This window comes from Spea bombifrons, chromosome 5 (assembly GCF_027358695.1).
Source record: "Spea bombifrons isolate aSpeBom1 chromosome 5, aSpeBom1.2.pri, whole genome shotgun sequence".
Lineage (NCBI taxonomy): Eukaryota > Metazoa > Chordata > Amphibia > Anura > Pelobatidae > Spea > Spea bombifrons.
The window spans coordinates 28,642,467-28,663,406 of record NC_071091.1 but is presented as its reverse complement, the minus strand read 5'-3'; the positions used below and the strand labels follow the sequence as shown (position 1 = coordinate 28,663,406).

Below are 20,940 nucleotides of genomic sequence, written 5' to 3'. Positions count from 1 at the left end.
TAACACTGCATTATTTTAGACATCTTAGCCCTTTTTGCAGAAGAATCCCACTTAAGTTAGCTATTGATATTACATAGTGAAATTAGTGAGATGCTTATCTCACCTCCAAACTTACAGTTTACTGAATATGCTGGCTGTGGACTAAGGCGTAGTAGATAATGAAGTAGTTAAAGCAAACCGAGAATGTTTTAGGTGTATGTGAGATAATGGTTATATGAATTGGCCAAAGCATAATTAAGCTCACCCGCCACGTCAAGGCGGACAGGGGTTAATAGGGAGGAGGTTTAATTGCACCTCCCCCAACACATTAATAAGGTTTTGGTAGCAGTATAAACTGCTTTGTGTGCCCACTATGTAGGAGGTGAGAGTAGGTTCTCACCCTATTGAGAGTGTGCCTTGACGTGGCGGGTGAGCTTAATTATGCTTTGGCCAATTCATATAACCAAAACCTCTCATTTATATTATGTTTATATATTTGTTGCCAACTTTATTAGGGTAAGAAGCGCAGACAGTTTTTGTTTCTTGTATACATTGTACAGCCAATACACTGTTTCTTGCAGCATGCTTACACCTGTTTGGTAGGCCTCGTATTACACATTTGTATTATTTGAGCCTGTGACTAGCTTAGCGCACCGACGTTTTTTCTTTTCCCTGTATGTGAGATAATGTTAAAGTTTATAGATTTGAACATCTGTTTTCTAAGTAAAATGGATACTCAGTAGATTGTCCAATTGCCCTTACTCTCTGATCTGAATCTCTGTTATTCTGCTCTTAGAACAGAAGTTATTATTATTACCGGTATTATTATTATTATTACTATCATCTTTGATTTATGCAGCAAATAACAATTTACGCAGCACTTTTTACAGCGCATACATTCAAAGGGTATGACAGATTTAGAACTGACAAAGACAAACTGATTTATTACGTAAAGATGACCGTATGAGGAGGAAATTTGCATTCAGCTCAGGACCCGAACCCATTGGCATTCTGCAGGTTTAACAATCAGTTTCTCTGAATAATATTCAGAATGTGGTTTGTTTAGGAGATGAAGGAGGCATGCTGCCTCTGTAGGTATTTTAGTAACAACATTTTCTGCAGGTCCTCTTGCTTTTGTTCTGTTGTATAAATCCATTGTCACTGCAGTGACACAGAAAAGCGACTTATCTGTTCGGGACTAAACTCCGAGCTTAGGAAGCCAGTAGTTGTTGGAGCTGAAAAAGTTGTGGATTTCTGAATCCAGGAGGACTCCATGCAGATTTGCATTTACTAAGCTTTACATTTGCAGTTATTAATATGCTTTGGCTGCTATAAATACAGCAATATTATAACCAAACCCTAATTCACATAAATAAAAGCAAAAACATAGTAACTTGCCCTGTTCCTACCTGTGCTGAATAACACACCAATACAGCACAGTATGGAAGTGTATTTTATACCAAGTGTGCATTCATTCGGCAGATAACAATGTACAATAATCCACTAGGTACATTTTGTTGGTGAGTTTAATTGGTCCCAGATTTCCTTTCAAATATGAAAAATGCTGACATGTTTTATTATGATGAATATTGCGAGATCCACACAAACTTTGTGGCAACAGTGAAATCAACCTGCAATCAGCGAAGCACACAGAACCCTACCATGCCGATTGGAGAGTGATTATGGCACTTCATACTAAACCATATATTGTTAATGTTTTTATTTTTAACGTACCATTGTGTTTTGCATAGCTGTGTAATGAGCAAACAGGACATAACTAATAGCGCATCACATAACAAATTAGACCTAGTTAAGCAAAATGTGAGGCGCGTACAGACTGCTAAACAAGCTTAATAAGCCAGTAAATATCTATGTCATATTTATGTATAACATGGTGTAAGATCTAATTACAGGGAATTATATACTAAACATCCAATGTTCCTTAATGGACCAGGCTGTTTTTTTCTTTATGTACTCCTTCATGACCAAGGCTGTTTTAACACTTTTGCTGTGCTCATGTTTAGCTGTAATTTTCTTGTCCCTCATTTAGTATACCCACACAAGTTAAATATTGTTTTTGTCAGAACAAGAGGGACTTTCTTCAGATACCATTTTGTGATCATATGATTTAATTTCCTGTAAAAAAAATTAAAAAACTTTAATTTGAAAAATATTTTACTCATCTACAAAAGTGTATAAATAGATTCTACTTTTTGTCCTGAGTTTAGAAATACCCAATGTTTTTTTGTAGGTTATAGGGCAATAGGTACATGTAGCTTTTTGCTATTTCAAAACCATTTTTTCCAAATCTAGTAATTCTGCCCCCATGTGCTATTTAGGACATCTTTAAAAACTGGCAAATTCAATTTACCCTATTAAACCATATATTTCTGAAAACTAGACAAGGCATTTCAAATGCTGGCATTTTAACCATTTTCATGCACTAAGTCTACTACCAGCCTTTGTCAAACATGTGTTAGTAATTTATTTTGTGTTTTTTTTCACACAAATTGTTATTTGGGTGCTTAAAGGCCACATTTGGGACATTAGCAATTCAGGTTTTCAATTTGGAACTTTGACATTTGATCCTACTTCCCCATGTCCTATTTGAGACATCTTTGAAGCCGGTCAGTTCAATATACCCCATCAAGCCATATATTTTTGAAAACTAGACACCCCAAGATATTTCAAATGCTAGTATTTTAACCCTTTCCACGCATAAATTGTACCACCAGCCTTTGCCAAAGTTTGTGGTAGTCATTTTAAAAAAAATTATAGCTCCTGGTATATGTCACTGTCAAACAACACCCCAATATTTGTTCAGCAACATCACTTGAGGTTAAGTGCACCAAAAGCTCTTCACTCAACCTGTTTAACCTGCATAGAAAATTACCTCTTTTTTGTTGTTGTACCTACTTCTGATTGATGTGATGGGTTCTTCTTCTATGTGAGGATTAGACAACTGCAGACCTTTACATTATTGGGAATCTCAGCTGATTAGCATTCTTTGTTCTTTAGCTGGGGGTAGATGTGTTTTGTGCACTTCCGGTACTCTTATTCCATGCCTTTATCCTGTCAGGGGTGAGCCCTGGCCTCATATACAGCTGAACTCCCTCTCACAAGGAGACCAGCCCTGGGTAGTTTCCAGTCATGTCAGCTGGTCTCATGGTCCAAGTAAAACTTGACTAAGGATCATAGACGTTGTGGATCAGCAACTATACTTAGCCCACCCTAATGATATCTATCTGTGGGTTCCAGAAATCTTGCATAATCAGTCATGTTAAAAAGATCGAAGATTATATTACCTTACATCCCAGTATACTACCCAGCTTGCCTTCCGTATTCCATCTGTGATCAATAACATTATTCTGTAGGGATAATGGGCAAATCAGCATGCTCGTCAGACTCTCATAATTTTGGTGCTTTAATAAATATGCCCTACTGTTTGTTACATGAGGGCTCCTGACTGTAGATCCATTTAATCTTGGAAAAGTGCTAATTTTTATGTATTATTCATTTCAGTTTTCAGTTGCAATTATGTTTGTTAAGTGCAAATAAGTGTGTTTTATATGGAGCCGTTTTGTCTTCTGCAGTACTGAATGCTGTCATTTACAGTTTTTAGTTACTTAATTTTAGTGTATTGTGAGGAATGGTATCAACATGCAAATTTAGTATAATCTCACTATTAAAGTCTTTTAGTGAGATCTTCAAATTAAAATATCAATAAACACAACCAAAGAAAAACTCTTATTTGATGGAAGTCCCTTATTTTAAGCACTGTTTTGTTTGATAGAGGGATACCCATTTAAGTCACTGTGATATATTGTGATAAATACCTTCTATTACATACCCTTTAATGCAGACTAAAGGATCGTAACAAATAAGGGACGTGAACCATGAAAGGGCTGCAGCTTTAAAATGGCATATGATGTTGGTGCTGTTATGAAGAATACTATTGAATCTTCAAAGCATATGCAGCATTTTTATCATACCAATAGCTATCAAAATTCGAGGACAGGAGGGGGGCGTGGCCGGACTCCAGCAACGATGGACGCATAAGCTTTGAGCTCCCGTGCGCCCTGCCAGTAATTTGCTTCTGTAGCACGCTTGCTCGCCGAAATGGGTAAGACCCACAAGGTTCCGGGCACCCCAAAGCCATCTGGTTCGAAAGAGAGAACCCTTACCTCGGTTCGCTCGTTCTTTCAGCCGCCATCGGATCCGGATTCCCGCGACTCCTTTTCGAGGCCTGCTTCAGAACCGGGCAGCCCCGGCAGTGCAGTGGCGGGAACGGCTTGCCTTCAGTCTTCTGCAGCTTCTGCTGTTCCCTCGGATTCGTCATGGCAGAGGAAGTTGGAATCTTTGCCTACGAGGGAAGATATTTCGGATATTATTGAACGCGCTACCCAGGGCATTCGCTCCAGTCTCACCGCTATACAGGGGGACATCCGCCATATTGGGGACCGCGTGGCCGCCCTGGAGGATGAACAGCCTAAGATTTGCCATACGGTGGACTCCCTCTCAAAGCAGGTGCGGGACCAGTCCTCCATCTTGTCGCATCTCTCGCGGAAACTTGAGGATATCGATAACAGGGGTAGGAGGAATAACCTACGGGTACGAGGCCTCCCGGAATCTGTTCTTCATGCGGATCTACAATCGACCCTGCAGGAGATCTTTAATAACATATTGCAGCGGCCCACCGACACCGTTATCGAATTTGATAGGGCGCATAGGGCTCTTCGGCAGAAACCGATGGGCTCGGCCCCACCGCGTGATGTGATCTGCTGCCTGCGGTGCTACCCGCTCAAGGAGGAGATTGTCCGCGCTTGCCGAGGTACTACAACCCTCTCGTGGGAATCACACACGCTTGCCATCTATCAAGACCTGTCTCCCGCGACTCTACGTGCCAGGCGCTTTCTACGACCGGTTACCCTGGCATTGCGCGAAGCTCATATCCCATACCAGTGGGGCTTTCCGTTCGCGCTCATCGTGCGCAGGGGACCGAATACTCACCTCATCCGCCATTTCGCGGATGTGCAGCCTTTCGTTGAGGCGTTGGATCTCCCGACCTGCGAGGTGGAGGATTGGGAACCCGCGTTTCTGTTGCCTACACCCTCTGCGGACTCTGCCGGGGAGTGGATTCCGAGACCTCAGCGACGAAAGCGGCATCGCCGTGTGGAGGACTCCTGTCCTTAAGCCCGATTTGGATGTGGGCACTCACCTGCTATTTTGCCGAGACTGCTCCGCCGTTCGTACCACCTTCCCTCGCGAGTATCCTTTTCATCGGGGAGCTGTCCCGTTGCGTTTAGTTTTACCTACTTGATCGTGAGACTTTCCGCCGTTCTAATGCGCCGTTTTTTATTGTTTTATTGCTTTATTTTGTCATTTCACATAGTCACTGCTGCGCAGGCAGTCTGCCTGGGGGGTCTCGGTGCTTATACTTATTTGAACCCTTGGTTCTATACTGCTGCGGCTAGAGTTATGTATGTGGTCAGGGCGCGCGGCTCTGCTTTCGTTCATTTTTGGTGCTGTTTTCTTTTTCGTTTATCCGCATTTTCGTACTGCCTTTTTTTGTTGGCGGTTACCCCCAGAGCCTGCTCGCTTCCCTCCCCTGTGGGGTGAAGTTGCAGTTTCGGACCTCACGGAGGTCATTGGCTCAGTATTCGATGCCTAGGCATCCAGAGTCTGTGCCTAAGTTTTCTTTTTTGGCTCGAGACTCTGTTTTCTGTTATTATTTCATGTTTTGCTGTTTTGTTATTATGTACTCCGGGTTCGGTATGCATGCAAGGGGTTCCCCCGGATGTCCATTAGATGGCGCTTGATTTAGTGCGGGTCACGTCCCTGAATGTCAGGGGTTTGAATAAGCCCCAGCAACGGTCCAAACTACTACACATATTACATTCCTATCGCACACATATAGCATTTTTACAGGAAACACATTATAAATCCCCTAAAGAATTTAAACTCACAAATAATCGTTATACACACGCTTTTTTTTCTAGCTCACCGGTTTCCAAAACCAAAGGTGTTGCTATTCTCCTCCACAAATCGCTCTCTTTTCGGTTGCTGGACATCTGGAGGGACTCTGACGGCAGGGCCCTTTTTCTGAAAGGTTATATCGGTAATCAGAAAGTTACGCTTGGTAACATTTACGCCCCAAACATTGATCAACCCATGTTTCTTAGTAAAATGTTGTCTGCCTTGGGTGATTTTCGTGAGGGCCTCACGGTTTTTGGGGGGGATCTTAACATGACCCTGGATCCAACTAAGGATTCCTCGGCCCGCTCTTCGCATATTCCTTTCTCTAAACTTAAGAGGGTCAAAAAATGGCTACATTTAAACCAACTGGTGGACGTCTGGCGGGCGCAACATCCTACGACTAAAGATTTTACTTTTTATTCCCATCCACATGACAGGTACTCCAGAATTGATGCTCTATTTCTTTCCCATTATCATCTGCCACAACTTCAATCTACTGAAATTGGCATACAATCATTTAGTGATCATGCGCCGGTCCATTTAACTTTACGTTTTACTGACGCGCCCCCCAGGCCGTGGAATTGGAGGCTTAATGAGAACATTTTGAACGATCCCGTGTATGCCTCGGAGTTATTGACTCACCTCCGTAATTACTTTACGGACAATGTCTCGGATGCTATTCCATATCCTACGGTTTGGGAGGCCCATAAGGCGGTTATTAGAGGCCATTTAATCAAAATTGGCTCTAAAATTAAGCATTCCAAACGGGCTCAGGTTCTCTCCCTCACGAAGCGAATTCATCAATTGGAGCAATCTCACAAGTCTACCTTGGCGGCAGACATACTACCCCAATTACATTCCCTGAGACACCAATTGGCCTCCCTTTTAGATACAAGGGTGAAGCATACTTTCCTCTTGACAAGGAAACTATTCTATGAATGGGGTGACAAACCCGGTAAGTTGTTGGCTAGAGCTCTCCGAACTCAAAGGGCAGCCTCTTTTATACCCAAAATTAGGGATCATGGTGGAGTTCTTCATCATGACTCTGCTAAAATTGCGGATTGTTTCCATGCCTATTATAAGGCGCTCTATACTCTACCCTCTCCGATGGGTTCTGATCCTGCTTATCGGGCCTCCATAGATGAGTATCTCTCCAGGTATCTGCCACAACGTCTCCCCGCTTTAGCTAGGGAAGCCCTCGATGCGCCTGTTACTGCTGAAGAGGTGGCTGCAGCTTTACGGCTGACTCCAAATGGGAAGGCTCCTGGGCCGGATGGCTTCACGGTGCGCTATTATAAACATTTCCTGCCGGTTTTGGGCCCACAGCTGGTGAATTTGTTTAACGCACTGGCCTCTAATGCCCAATTAGACCCTCACACTAACCTAGCGTATATTTCGGTTATCCACAAACCAGGTAAAGATCCCGAACAATGTTCGAGTTATCGCCCCATCTCCTTAATCAATACAGATGTGAAATTGTTGGCGAAGGTTATGGCCCTGCGTCTTCAGCCTTTCATTCCCTCTTTAATACACAAGGACCAGGTTGGCTTTGTCCCTGGGAGGGAGGCCAGGGACAATACGATTCGGATTCTTAATCTCCTTACACATGCCCATGTTACCAAGACACCCATGGCCCTCATTTCTATGGACGCCGAAAAGGCGTTCGATAGGGTCGCCTGGACGTTTTTGTTTAGGGTTATGGAGGTGATTGGCATTGGAGGCAAATTTCTGTCCCTTGCGCGGGTGCTGTATTCTAACCCCTCTGCTCGGGTTAGGGTTAATGGAATTTTCTCGGATAGACTTTGCCTTGCTAATGGCACGAGACAGGGTTGCCCGCTATCCCCACTCTTGTTCATATTGGCTATGGAGCCTCTGGCCCAGGCACTCCGTGCTAATACGGATGTTGTGGGTTATGAGGTTTCCGAGATCACTCATAAGGTGGCAATCTATGCCGACGATCTTTTGTGCATCGTCCGGGAACCATTGTCCTCCCTCCAACATATTTCTAGCGCTTTGATCGAATATGGTGCCCTGTCAAATTTTAAGGTTAATATTCAAAAGTCCGAAATTGTAGGGCTTAATGTGTCAGACGCTGTCCGGCATCAGATATCTAGCACTTTCCCGTTTAAATGGCAGGCTAAGGCCATTAAATACCTGGGTCTGTGGATTCCCGCGGACCTTTCCTTACTTTTTTCTCTAAATTACGATGCGTTGTTGTCGTCTGTAACCGCTGACTTACGCACTTGGGCGGTACCGCATATTTCCTGGTTCGGTCGTATTGCGGTCCTGAAAATGAATATCCTTCCCAGATTCCTCTATCTTTTCCAGTCCCTCCCTATTTTCCTACCGCAATCCTACTTCCACTCCTGTCGTAGGGTTTTCATGAAATTTGTGTGGGGTGCCCGCACATCGCGTCTCTCCTATCAGCACCTCATTAGGCCCAAGGCTAAGGGGGGCATGGGCTTGCCCCATCTTGAGTCCTATTGGAGGGCCTCTCACCTGCGTAGAGTGGTGGAGTGGTCCCTGGGGGTGCCGAAGTTGTGGCTTTCATTGGAGGCTTCTTTCTTCGTGGGACACATCTCGGTTGCCCCCTGGCTGCCAACTCGTCATAGGCTGCTGACTGTTCGCTCTCATCCCACCATCTCCGCGACCTTGTTGGTCTTTCGGAGATTGGTGGACAAACAGGTTCTGACCACGGTTCCTGGCCCCCTTTTTCCACTAATGCATAACCCGGTACTTACCTTGTGTGTTCGACATGATCTGTTGAAATTGTTGAAACCCAAACGGTCGAGCACCCTTCGTATCTGCCATGTACTTAAAGGTACCGCTTTCCGGCCTCTGTCGGATTTGGTCTCACCGGATGCCCAGTCTTTTCGTTTATCCTTCCTGTATCACCAGCTCAAACACTACCTGGGTACACTGTTACCTAACCCCCAAATTAGTAGGGATTTAACGGCTTTTGAGGTTTTATGTGATGCTGGCTCTGAACCGTCCCACCTTCTTTCTCAACTTTACGCCCTCCTCTTGGAGAGTCGGGTTACCTCGAAACCCTTCTTTCTCAGTTTGTGGGAGAGGGATCTTCAGTTAACTTTTACGGATCCCGAATGGGATGTGTTGATTGGTCTGGTTCATAAGAGTTCCCTCTCCACTAGACTCCAGGAGTGTTCTTATAAACTCCTTTCCCGGTGGTACAGGGTGCCGGCTGAGCTACACATCTTTCTTCCGCAGGTCTCGCCTCTTTGTTGGAGGTGTGGCCTTGCTGCAGGTACCTTTATCCATCTGTGGTGGGAGTGTGCTGATGTCCGTCCGTTCTGGCGTGCAGTGGTTGGGGTTATAAGGGACCTTATCGATCCAAACTTTGTGGCGTCCCCGGCTGCCCTATTATTTCATCATACTCGAGTTCCGCCTGGTTCGTACAGGCGTTCTCTGACGATTCATTTGGTGCAGGCGGCGAAGTCAATTATTCCTCGGTTCTGGAAACAGAGGGGACCTCCCCCGATTGCCGCATGGGTAGCTAGGGTGAATTTTATAATGCATATGGAAGATCTGGTGGCCTCCTCTCAGGGCAAGGAATACAATAATGATATTAAATGGCTCCCCTGGGTTAGGTTCACGGCCTCACACGCATTCACGGCGTTATGTATTACCCAAGTTCAGGCGGCGCCCGATTAAATTAAATTTGTGTTTGCTCTCATTGTGGCCCCGTCTGGGATTTTACTTACCTGCATTTCCACGCTCAGTGTCCCGACGACTGGTTATGCATGTCTTCCTGGAGTACTATGTTCTTATTGTTTTGTGTTATTATTTTGTTTTTGTTTCCAATGCTCTCTGTACTAATAATGTTCTGGAATACCGGCTGTCATGTATTACTGTTATCTGTATTTTTGGGTTGCTCCAGCTCTGCCAGGCTGGTTGTTATCTTAGGAGCCTGCCGGACTCTGGTATGCCGTTTTTATACGCAATGCTATGGCTGGATTTTTGTCTCTCATTCCGACTGTTGTTCTGGGAGTTGTCTCCCGAATTGACTCTTTATTTGTATGCCATATGTTTTGTATGTATACTTGCCTCAATAAACGGAGATTTGGATAAAAAAAAAAAAAATTCGAGGACAGTACTATTTTTTTTATGAATTGCCTCATGGCATAATCTGTTATTTTAATGTTTTCTGCAAAATATCACACAGGAATTGCCACACAAACTCTGTATTTCCATTTTTTTTGTCTTTAGTCACAAAATACGGTGCATTAATCAGCTTTTTACGGTTGATATATATTCACTGCGATGGATTTCTTTCTGTAATGGAATAAGAACATGATTCATATAATAGTTATCCCTTTTAATGTATAAAATGTTCTGTATATTTTATTCTGCCTATTGTTTTACTGGCAAAATCCACACATATAAGGGAATTAAGGCTAATACCTGGAGCCCATGGCAGTGGTCTACAGTGATAAATTAAAAGTCAATACATATTAATTGAGCTCAATGAGCAAAATGTTGGGGTGCAAGTACAGAGGCCTAGCTTGGAACCTGCAAATGACCTTATTGTTTTGTTTTTTTTAATCACTACGTGCTTGTTCTATTATAAGAGTAATGCGACTTTACACCACTTGTGCTATGGTGATACTTGGTTCTAAGAACGCATGTGGGTGAAAGGGTCTCATGAGCCTATGATAATGTTTAGTTCAACAACTGCTTGAGAGCAGCTTCCCCTAGTAGATACAAGTCATGTCACTAGGTATATAGACAGAGCAGCCATGTCAGGCTGTAATGCATGTGATAGCAGTGGGTCATTATAGATGCAATATCTAAATTATAATTACTTTTAGTACATGGTTCAACAAATAAAATACTTCCCGCACATTGGGGGCTGAAAAGACCCCTACCTACAGCGTTTGCCAAACAAGCTGACTGCTGGTAGGTATATTACGTGCAGGGTGATGTGTTCAGTCAAACACGTCTCCTGCAAGGAAAATAGCTGAGGGGTGGCCAAACGCATATGGGGGAATTCTTCTATTTAATGGGACCTCTCAGCCAGCATAGGCAGTAAAGTGACTATGATGGGTGCGGTGTATCTTTAAATGCAAAATATATAAACACTGTGTTACAGTTTTAAAATTCATTTCAAGTGAAACCGTCTTTGCAGTCATGTTGTTTGTTTTATGTGATGTACTGCAGTACCATTAAGGCTGACTTATTCTTTTAGTTCTAACGTCTATGTGGATGTAGAAATAAATAAGTAAATGGAAAAAGGAAAGATATATAGCTGGTGTGTTGCCAAAGAAGTCCCAAAAGAACATTGTGCAGTGTAATCTTTACCTGGGGCCAGATTTCACACTGAACAAAGCAGGTATATGCTTAACAATACCTTAGATGTAAAGAGGATCTTGCATGAATAATACCTGTGTGCTTTGTATCTCTAAATATTTTGTAATGTCCTCCGGGTTCTAAGAAATAAATGTGCCAAGATTATTCTTCTTAAATGCTATTTAATCCCTACATTCGGTGACTAATATGGTCTCTGTAAGAACTATTCTTGTGGTATTTTCTTGCCCACTGAACAAAGCTGCCGATAAAGGGTAAGTCCCATGAAAAAGCCATTCTTTGAGCATTAAATACGCCGTAGGGTAGTTTTCAGTATAAGTATTTCTTATTTTTTAAATGTCATCCGCAGGGCTGGATCCTGTGGACCATCGCATTTGATTCTACTCTCAGCCGTTAAAGTACTTCAGACAAGATCATCAAATAGGATCAAAGGGCATAGGGGTCCACAACACCTTTAGTACTTGCGTTTAGGTAGGAGCTGCAGAGTAAATTAATCCACAGATTAGATATATTTTCTGTCTTTAATTTATATTTCCAAATGTAGACACCGAGGTAAGGACATATCTGAAACCTACACAAAACATATATAGATTATAGGAAACTAATCTGTTAATAGTTTCAAACAGTTCAACAGCTGTCACCATAGATTTAGTTACTAGGCTGCCAAACTCTACTTCATTCTGGCCACTGGCCACTTCTTTTCTACACTCAACAGCATATGTAAAACTCCAATAAACTGCACCTTCAGTGGTCCTGGTATACAAACTTATATTTGGAATAATGGTATATTTAGCCAGTCCTTAAATCTTGAGTGAGCTTGGCTATGTTGTTATGAGTTGCGTAGTCATTGTCAAAATACAGTGTTTTTTTTTTACATTTTCTTAGATTTATAATATTACTTTGATCCCCGTCAACAGGTGATCCATACTAAAGTCCTAAAGAAATCAACATGTATTTTGTCTACTTTGTGCCATCAAGGGTTTGTTAACAGTAAATTATTTTTATCTGAAGAAAAAAATATAGGATGTATCCAACTGACTCAAACTAAGATTTACTGAAGATAGTTTTTATAACACTTGGTATCACAGTCCAGCCACTGGGTGGTAGGGTTCCCCTTAGCATTTAACATTCAAACCATTCAATTCATAACCATACCATGTTGTTAAGGTTGTGATAAACAGCGTGTAGTAGACTGACTAGTCACTGGAAGATTAGCGGGAGCAGCAGAACCAGTGTGATGCAGGAATAAACCGTTATTATGAGTTCTAAATATTACCTTCGTGGCTTCTGATTCATTCTACTAATGTTACTTTCCAGGGATTCCCTTTGATAATTGTAAGTAATCAATCATTTAGAAAGCATGTATTCAATATAGTATTTTTGCCATGTCAAGAGTATAAAACCTCAATTCACAGTTTTCCAGTACAATGGATGGATATTGCATATCCGGGTTCAAATTTAGATTACTTTTCTATTGATATCTATGAAAATGACAAGAGCCATTCTGTTCTGGGCTTTGCATACCAGTATACATTGCTGTGGACTTCTACCCTGTTTTGTTCCTGGATAGGCATGAAGGTATTGGCATGAAAGAGGAGAAGCTGGTGTGGGGTGGGCAGGATTTAGGATGAGAGTGACATAAAAAGGTTAAGATACAGACATGATGTTTCAGAAATGGACTGCCCGTACATGCAGCCTCTGGGAACTTTGCACTGAGAACAGAGAAGATCTCAATGGCTCCCAACAGGTAGTTCCCAAGCTAGGGGCAGCTGGTTTAAGGATACAGAATGTAATAGGACCCTAGCAGAGTCTGGTACACGTTTTCTCAGTTAAGGGCATTGTATTAATAATATGCAATCTAGATAGGATCATAATAAAAATGATATTTGAATTTAAAGTGGACCTTAAAGGCCTGCACATCGCTCATCTGAGCATAAAAAAAAACCTGTAAATAAATACATTCTAATGATGCTGGGGCATCATCTGAAATCAGCCAATCTGGAAGATGAAGTAAGGTACATGCTTGGTAGTTTGAAGTCCTAAACAGAGCACAAATATCTCCAGTACTGTGTTTCTTTAGACAAAGTAAAGTCTGAACACAAATGTACTAAACCACCGCAGCAGAAATATCAAAACTAAAATAAAATCTAATATTATAAGATTTTCTCCTTGTTTTTTGCTTTTATTTGTAGTTTGTGCAAGTTTACTATTGCAGTCATTAGGTAAGTGATACTTCACCTTGGAATCTTCTTTACTTTGGTAAACTTTCCCCAGAATACATAATACATTTTGAGTTTTCTTAGGGCAAGTGAGTGTATTCATCTACGATACCTACGTTTATGTCACATACTGATTTTATTTGTATCTTTAAAGCATTGTGCTTATCACATGCCTCTGGTAGAGTATTTGATCTGTGTAACCTCCACCTGATTAAAACTGAATCTACAAGTAATTTCTCTGTCTCCATCCGCTTTTAAAACACTACAGACAAGAACAGTCTAAACATTTGTTGCATAAATATGAAGTGGTTTTCTAGAGTAAAGTATCACCTTTTGTTCCCATTTGAGTTTAATAAATGGCCTCTCTTGGCCAGAAATCAACAGAGACAATCAAGTGAAGTCTTTTGGTTATAGTACAAGTGTTCACAGGCTCGTTTTTTTCCGAGGAGATTAAAGGCTTATTATATTCATGTTGAACGTCCACTTGTAAGTGAAAAATAATTTTGTGTAGTAATAAATGTGGACTTCTTTTGAAAGTGGTTACGGTTTTGAAGTGTATTTTTCCACTATTTCCAAGTCCAATATTTTACAGTTTGAAGCATTCTGCTCACAAATGTGTAGCAACATAACTTGTGGTCATAGTCACTGCATACGACCATGTTTCTATGTGTTATGATTGTGCGTCCTATCAAGTATATCAAATATATCCTATCCTAATAGTAGTATATTGCATCCCTACATCCATTATCAACGCTTTTAACAAGGTTTGCCTCAGTCCAGATTAGGAGGGATTCTCCAGGCCTTTATGGTGAATTGCCGGTCTATAGACTATCCCCACTTTCACCATAGAGGAAAATGCCTGTTGAGTTTGCCTAATGCACTGTGCATCATGAAAAGCCGTTTCATACATATGATGACAATGTTGTCATATAGGTATTCACCAGAATCATTTTTAAGCATTAGGTTTTTCCTTGCACGTCAGCTCCTTGCCTTGCATGAGGTGCTTTGGTACACTTGTTTAATTGCTAATGATTTCGAGTAACGAAGTCTTAAAAAGTTGTATACATTGAGTGCTTATATTATCTTGGCGCAACTAGTAATGCATTACACTAGGAGGGAAAATGTCCTTGCTCTCATTTTTGGCCATGGTTCCTAAGTGTTATCTTCTTCTCCTTCAATATTTTTGCCACATCTGCACCACGGTGGTTTCTTTTTTCTTTTAGTCTTACTAACAAGTTTAATGCAATGTTTGCCTTTAGCAGAACCTTCGTTAAATAATTTCATTCTCCTTGACTCCATCTAATAATGCCCAGACCACCAAAGACTCCTCTACATGTCTTTCATGTGTTTAGAAATATGTCTTAGTTTTAGTGTGGAGCCCAGACACTCACCAACAGTGACTGAAATCAAGTCTCTTTGTTTTTTCTACAAATTGCCAAAAACACAATCCCTGTAGAGAATTTAGGATGTGTCTTGGCACCATTTCCCTAGCCATAAATTAAAATCTCTCATATGCAGTATCTTACTTACTACCCTGTCTCCCATCTTAATATATGTTGCTACATTGATCTCATTACATGACAAACCATTAGTTCCTAAATGCACTATTACATCTAACTATACGTTAGTATAGAGTCACCCAACAACAAATGCTTCCTCTCACAGATGTTTTCTCTTTTTTTATCAGAACATGCTGTCTTATCTACCTGTCTACCTGTAGATGGGTAGATGGGTACTGGCTCTCCACAGCAGTCTTGGGATATGTGTCTGGATTCTGAAAGGGCAGCAAATGCATTAGGAAGAAGCCCAGGCTGAGTGACATGCTTTTTTTGTACAACCCTTACCCGCCTAGAACCATCTGTAGTCCATCTTTTAGGAAGTCTCTTAGGCAATGGCACCTGTTGATTTTGTACCCGAGAGGATCATGTAAATCTCAGACTGCAATTTTTGACTCTACTGGTGTAAAACTGAGAATCTCTTACAAACAGGGGCGGACTGACATATCGGGAGGGCGGGTATATGCAAGTTTGAATGCACGTGAGTGATAATGTGTATGTAATTATGGATGTCTGTATGTATAAGTGTATTTGGCATTAATGTCTATGTGTAAGTGTATTTGTGCACTGTCAGTGACTGGCGCAGTATATAGTGATGGCAGTTATGCTGTATCACCGTCAATGTCTGGCTCAGTATATAGTGATGGCAGTTATGCTGTACAAAAACTTAAATTAAAAACTGTTTCATTGCTAGAAATACTGAAAAATAGATATGGGGAACCACATTATTATCATAATAATTAAGCATTCCTGTGACTTTGTTACAAGTTAATAGTTGTTAATATAATTCATTAAGTCATTTAGAAGAACAATGTTTACAATAATAATGTAATTAATTAACTCAATATACTTTAATATACACATATGTTTTATGTAGTCTTTTGGGCTCTAGAAAGGAAGAACATTAGAGAAGTAAAGAAGGACAGGGGGATTTTGGTCCAAAAGCTAGAGTACCACTCCTGAGTAGAGATACTAGAGACATACCAAATTCCTCTGCCCTTTTATCGCAAGAAAAATACATAATTTATGCAAATTTATTTTAAAAGAAAAGAAAAAAAAGCATACATGTTTGCTACACTTGTCTAATTCCTAACGATTTCAGTTTATGCAGTCTTAAAAAGTTGTACACAGTAAGCCACAACAGGGTGTGCAATTGTAAGAGAATAATTGCACTGTTTGATCAAGTTGTTAGGCACAAGATGCCTTCCCTCGGTGCATCTAAATGTACAATGGCAAAATGCAATTATTCCTCTGTAATTATATATCTCTAAATTGTCTTACAGCTCTTAGAACAGGAAGAGTCAGTAAGGGCCCTGATTGCAAATTAAAAAAGAGAAAAACACACATGCTTTGATTGCTGAATAAAACAGTAGGATTAACATGAGTTTCGAAAAGAAGTCTTTATGGAACTTGAAATGGAGTTCAAGAGAGTCGCTTTGTGTATGTAGTGGTAAAGTTTTAAAGCTTTTACATTTTAACAAACTTGTAAATAATAGTACGGTAGATCACAGATATTAAAATATTACAACTGGCACAATGGGGCCGAGAGGTATGTATATCCTTTGATGTAGTTGTAGGATAAATGTGACCAATCTATTGTGTTGGCTTTAATTCTGCTATCTGCTTTGGAAGAGTTCACACTGATTCAGTAACATACCGTTTGTTTCTGTGTGAAACCCTAAGCGAATTGTTTCCTCACTGAAACCTGTTTGCTGATTGGCTGTGGTTTGATCCATGATGAATTTAAGGACACTAGTGAGTACCTTAGATCAATGATCCTCAACCACTGGTCTGCTTTCTAGCTCATCGAGCAGGACAAACAGTCCAACCAGTCTCACAGTGCTCCTCGCAGATCTAATTTAGGACAAATCTGAAATGTTGAAAGATATTTTTTGAGGTCTAGAAGACCAGAGTTGAGGACATGATAAACGTCCAATAATAATTGTCAAAACTTGTTTGTGAATCCAGGAAAACCTCATGCTTTTTGATGGCCCATTTCTGGTAGACATTCATACACAATCTCTTCCAAAAGACATGATTATTGTTCGTACATTTTTAAATATGAAAATGGTTCTTCTTGAGGCTATTATAATAATGGATTTATGTTTTTTCTTATAAAGCATAGGTTGCATTAATTCAGGACACACAGGTTTTGTGCTATTAGGATGAAGCATAATGTGAAATGTGAGTTAAATGAAGTGGCTAGATCCTGAGGTCAGGGCAGCTGGAAACAGACTATGTTCATCCGTTATTGCTCCGCAGGAACCTGTTTTTTTTAAATAAATTTCCATATGTTTTTATTGTAAGCTATAACATTTTGATGATAGGCTACAATACCCGTGCAGTTCAGCTACAGTTATGTTTATGAAGTAATTGATTATATTTTTTTTAGAAAACCGGCTGAATGTACTTATAAAAGTTATGGGGTGGAAATGCATTTTTACCCATAAACAGAAGAATATTGTCAACTGTGGTCTGGTTATAAACACAAACTTCATGTTTTACAGTCAAACTGAATATTTAGATTGTAACCTGATGTGGTCGGTCTTCCCAAAGCTCCTTCTACCAGTTCTCTCAGTAAAGTGCCATATTCATAAGTCTATTTTTAATTCAAAACTATATTTTGACTTGCAACCTCAGTCACTAGCACAGATATCTTGCTACCTCATTCTGGTCCACTAGGGCCTCTTGTGGTCCTTGTAATGACAAAATTCAGATCAATGTTTAATACAAAATAATTAATAAAATATGTTATATAGTGTTTAGTGTTTAAGAGTTATTTATATGTAAAACATTATTTTTATAAAGGTATTATTTTGTGATGTGTGCAGTTTTTTTCCAATTTTATTAAAGGTGTGTGACTTTCTTTTACTGCTGGTGGGCAACTTTTGATTAAAAAATAATACTGCTGGTAGAACTCTAATAACCATTTTTAGTGACTGGCTGCAGTGCTGAGCCAGACAAAAATAAGAATATAGTTTATGCTGTGGCTCTTATGCCTGAGGACTGAAGAAGTTTGGAAAGTGTCACAGTTATGAGTTTTTGAAAATATTGTTTAATAATGTTAAGACTATATCATCAGTGGGGAATTAACTCTGTTCTCAGTTTCACGTGTGCATTCTCAGTGCACAAAGATGGCACTGTGAAGCTGTTTGGGGCAAAGATGGTACTGATAAGATGTTTGTGGACAGAGATGACACTGATAAGCTGTGTATGTGTAAATATGGCACTGATAAGCTGTTTGTAGACAAAGATGGCATGGACAAGTGCCAAGCTGTTTATTGGAAAAGATGGTACTTACTATAACCTATGTAAAGTGCACCTTTAATGGGGAGGCTGCAGCTCAATCTAGAGGGGGAACTTAATTTTGAGTGACTCCTTTTTTTGGCTTCGCCCCCATGGACTGATCATGGCCGGTATTTTTGTGTAGGAAAAGACGACAACCCTAATGGCCAACTTTGACACTCCAACTACTGTTGACTGCAGTTCCCATTAGGCTTAGCAAGCCATTTAGTATAAAAGACTGGATGTGTTGATATGTACGCTGGATTAGAAATTGGCTGAAAGATAGAATGCAGAGGGTTGTTGTGAATGGATGTTTCTCAGCCTGTACGCAGGTATTAAGTGGAGTGCCTCAGGGGTCTGTCCTCGGTCCTCTTCTTTTTAATTTATTTATAAATGATCTCCCAAGCTGCATTGAGAGCCATGTTACAGTTTTTGCTGATGACACAAAATTAGGTCGGGTAATTCAGACTAATCTTGATGTTTCTTCATTGCAGGAAGATCTAGACAGAGTTGGGGACTGGGCGTGCAAGTGGCAGATGAGGTTCAATATAGAGAAATGCAAAGTTATGCATTATGGTAAAAATAATAAAAATGCAACCTATTCTTTAAATGGAATATCCTTGGGGGAAACTACTAGTGAGAAGGATTTAGGAATAACGGTTGACAACAGACTTGACAACAGTGCGCAATGCCAGCAAGCAGCTGCGAGGGCCAATAAGGTTTTGGCATGCATAAAAAGAGGTATTGATTCAAGGGAGGAGGATATCATCTTGCCTCTGTACAGGTCGTTGGTAAGACCTCACCTTGAATATGCGGTACAATTCTGGGCACCCGTCCTTAAAAAGGACATTATGGAATTAGAAAAAGTGCAAAGGAGGGCTACGAAATTAATAAGGGGATTGGGAGATACTAGTTATGAAGAGAGACTAAAAAAATTATATACACTGGAAAAACGGCGTCTCAGAGGGGATATGATAACATTATATAAATATATGTAGGGCCAATATAAAGAGCTCTTCAGTGACCTGTTCATTAACAGAAATATACAAAGAACAAGAGGTCACCCTCTGAGACTGGAAGAGCGCAGGTTTCATAGACGACAAAGGAAGGGATTCTTCACAGTGAGGACAATTAAGGTATGGAATTCACTTCCAAGGGAGGTAGTGTTATCCAATACATTAGATACCTTCAAAAGGGGCCTCAATATTTTCTTAGAAAGGCACGATATACAGGGAAATAAATAGAATAATATTAATATTTTAGAGCTTCTTGATCCAAGGAGAAATCTGATTGCCTCTTGGAGTCAAGAAGGAATTTTTTCTCCTGATGGCAGAATTCGAAGTAGCTTAATTAGGGTTTTTTTGCCTTCTTTTGGATCAAGAATAGAAAGGTTAGGTAGAAGGGTTGGACTTGATGGACTTAGGTCTTTTTTCAACCTTATGAACTATGTAGCTATGTAACTATGTAACTGTCTTCTATGTATGGCACAGATGGTGTATGGACGTACAGTAAGAGTGGTTCAAGCCTTGGTATGGCATTACTGCTCATATGTTGGATGGACTATGTACTAATTTAAGCAATTTGTGTGGCTGTGATCCTTCTTGTATAGTTGACATGGATGTTTAAAGACTCAATTATATTCAAGTAGGTACTCAGTATCCATGCTTAATATATAGTGATGAAGACGTGGAGATCAAAAAGGAAAAGGTGGAGCCTAAAGAGGAAGCGGTGGATTGTAAAGATGAAGGGGTGTGGCCTGGGCAAAAAAGGTTGGGGTAAAGTAAGATTAGGGGCACTTAAGTTTAGTTAGGCTAAGTGCAGCACAAAACTTACACCACTGAAAAAAACAACTTCTAAGAGTGCAACCATATCATCATACCAAAGGACAACTGCCCTCTTGTGGCCTGGTGTAGTACTTCCGCAACAGGACAGAGCCTCTCCTTCATTCTTTCAATTGAACTGAAGCTCATCCCTATTGTGAGCCTAGTACTATACCAGGCCAGAATAATGCAGACGGTTACACATCTCTTTCTATGCGGATCCATCTGCATTATTCTAGCCTCATAGGGTACCTCGGCAAAAGGGCGAACTCCGTGAGGACAGGCTAACAGAGCGGATGGCAGGCAGAAAGAAGAACAAGAAGAGTAAAGAAGCGGAGTTTGCAGAAAGGGAGACTGGGACACACAACTGGTTGACAGATAAGGTAAGGAGACATTGAGCAAGCATGAAAAAGTGTGTGAGAGAGTGTGAGTGTGAAAAAACCAACAAAATGCAAACGACAATTTTGAGCTCTCTGAGAGATCTTCTACATTCTGACAAATCTGAATGCACAAGCCTACTGCATATATTATAATATAATACTAATTATATCATTCGTTTGGGCAAAAGGCTGTGTGGAGTAATGATCACTAACTAGGGCAGTCCTCCCTTTTTGCCTGAGCTGGAGCATCCATTTCCTTTTCACTTATTGTGATTTCTTTCTAAGTAAAATATATTGAAATGAGAATGATAACATTCTAATAAGGCAGTTTTATTATATTTATGTAACAGATGCAGCATTGCCAGTGTTATGTACCTAGTTAGCTATATTAACAGCATGT

General features: G+C 40.6%; 1 protein-coding gene across 2 annotated transcripts in view; it reads left to right on the top strand.

Annotated features, from left to right (window-relative positions):
* Window positions 1-20,940, top strand: part of OSBPL10 (oxysterol binding protein like 10) — a 133,412-nt gene that overhangs the window by 79,548 nt on the left and 32,924 nt on the right. The gene's annotated exons all lie outside the window — the stretch shown is intronic.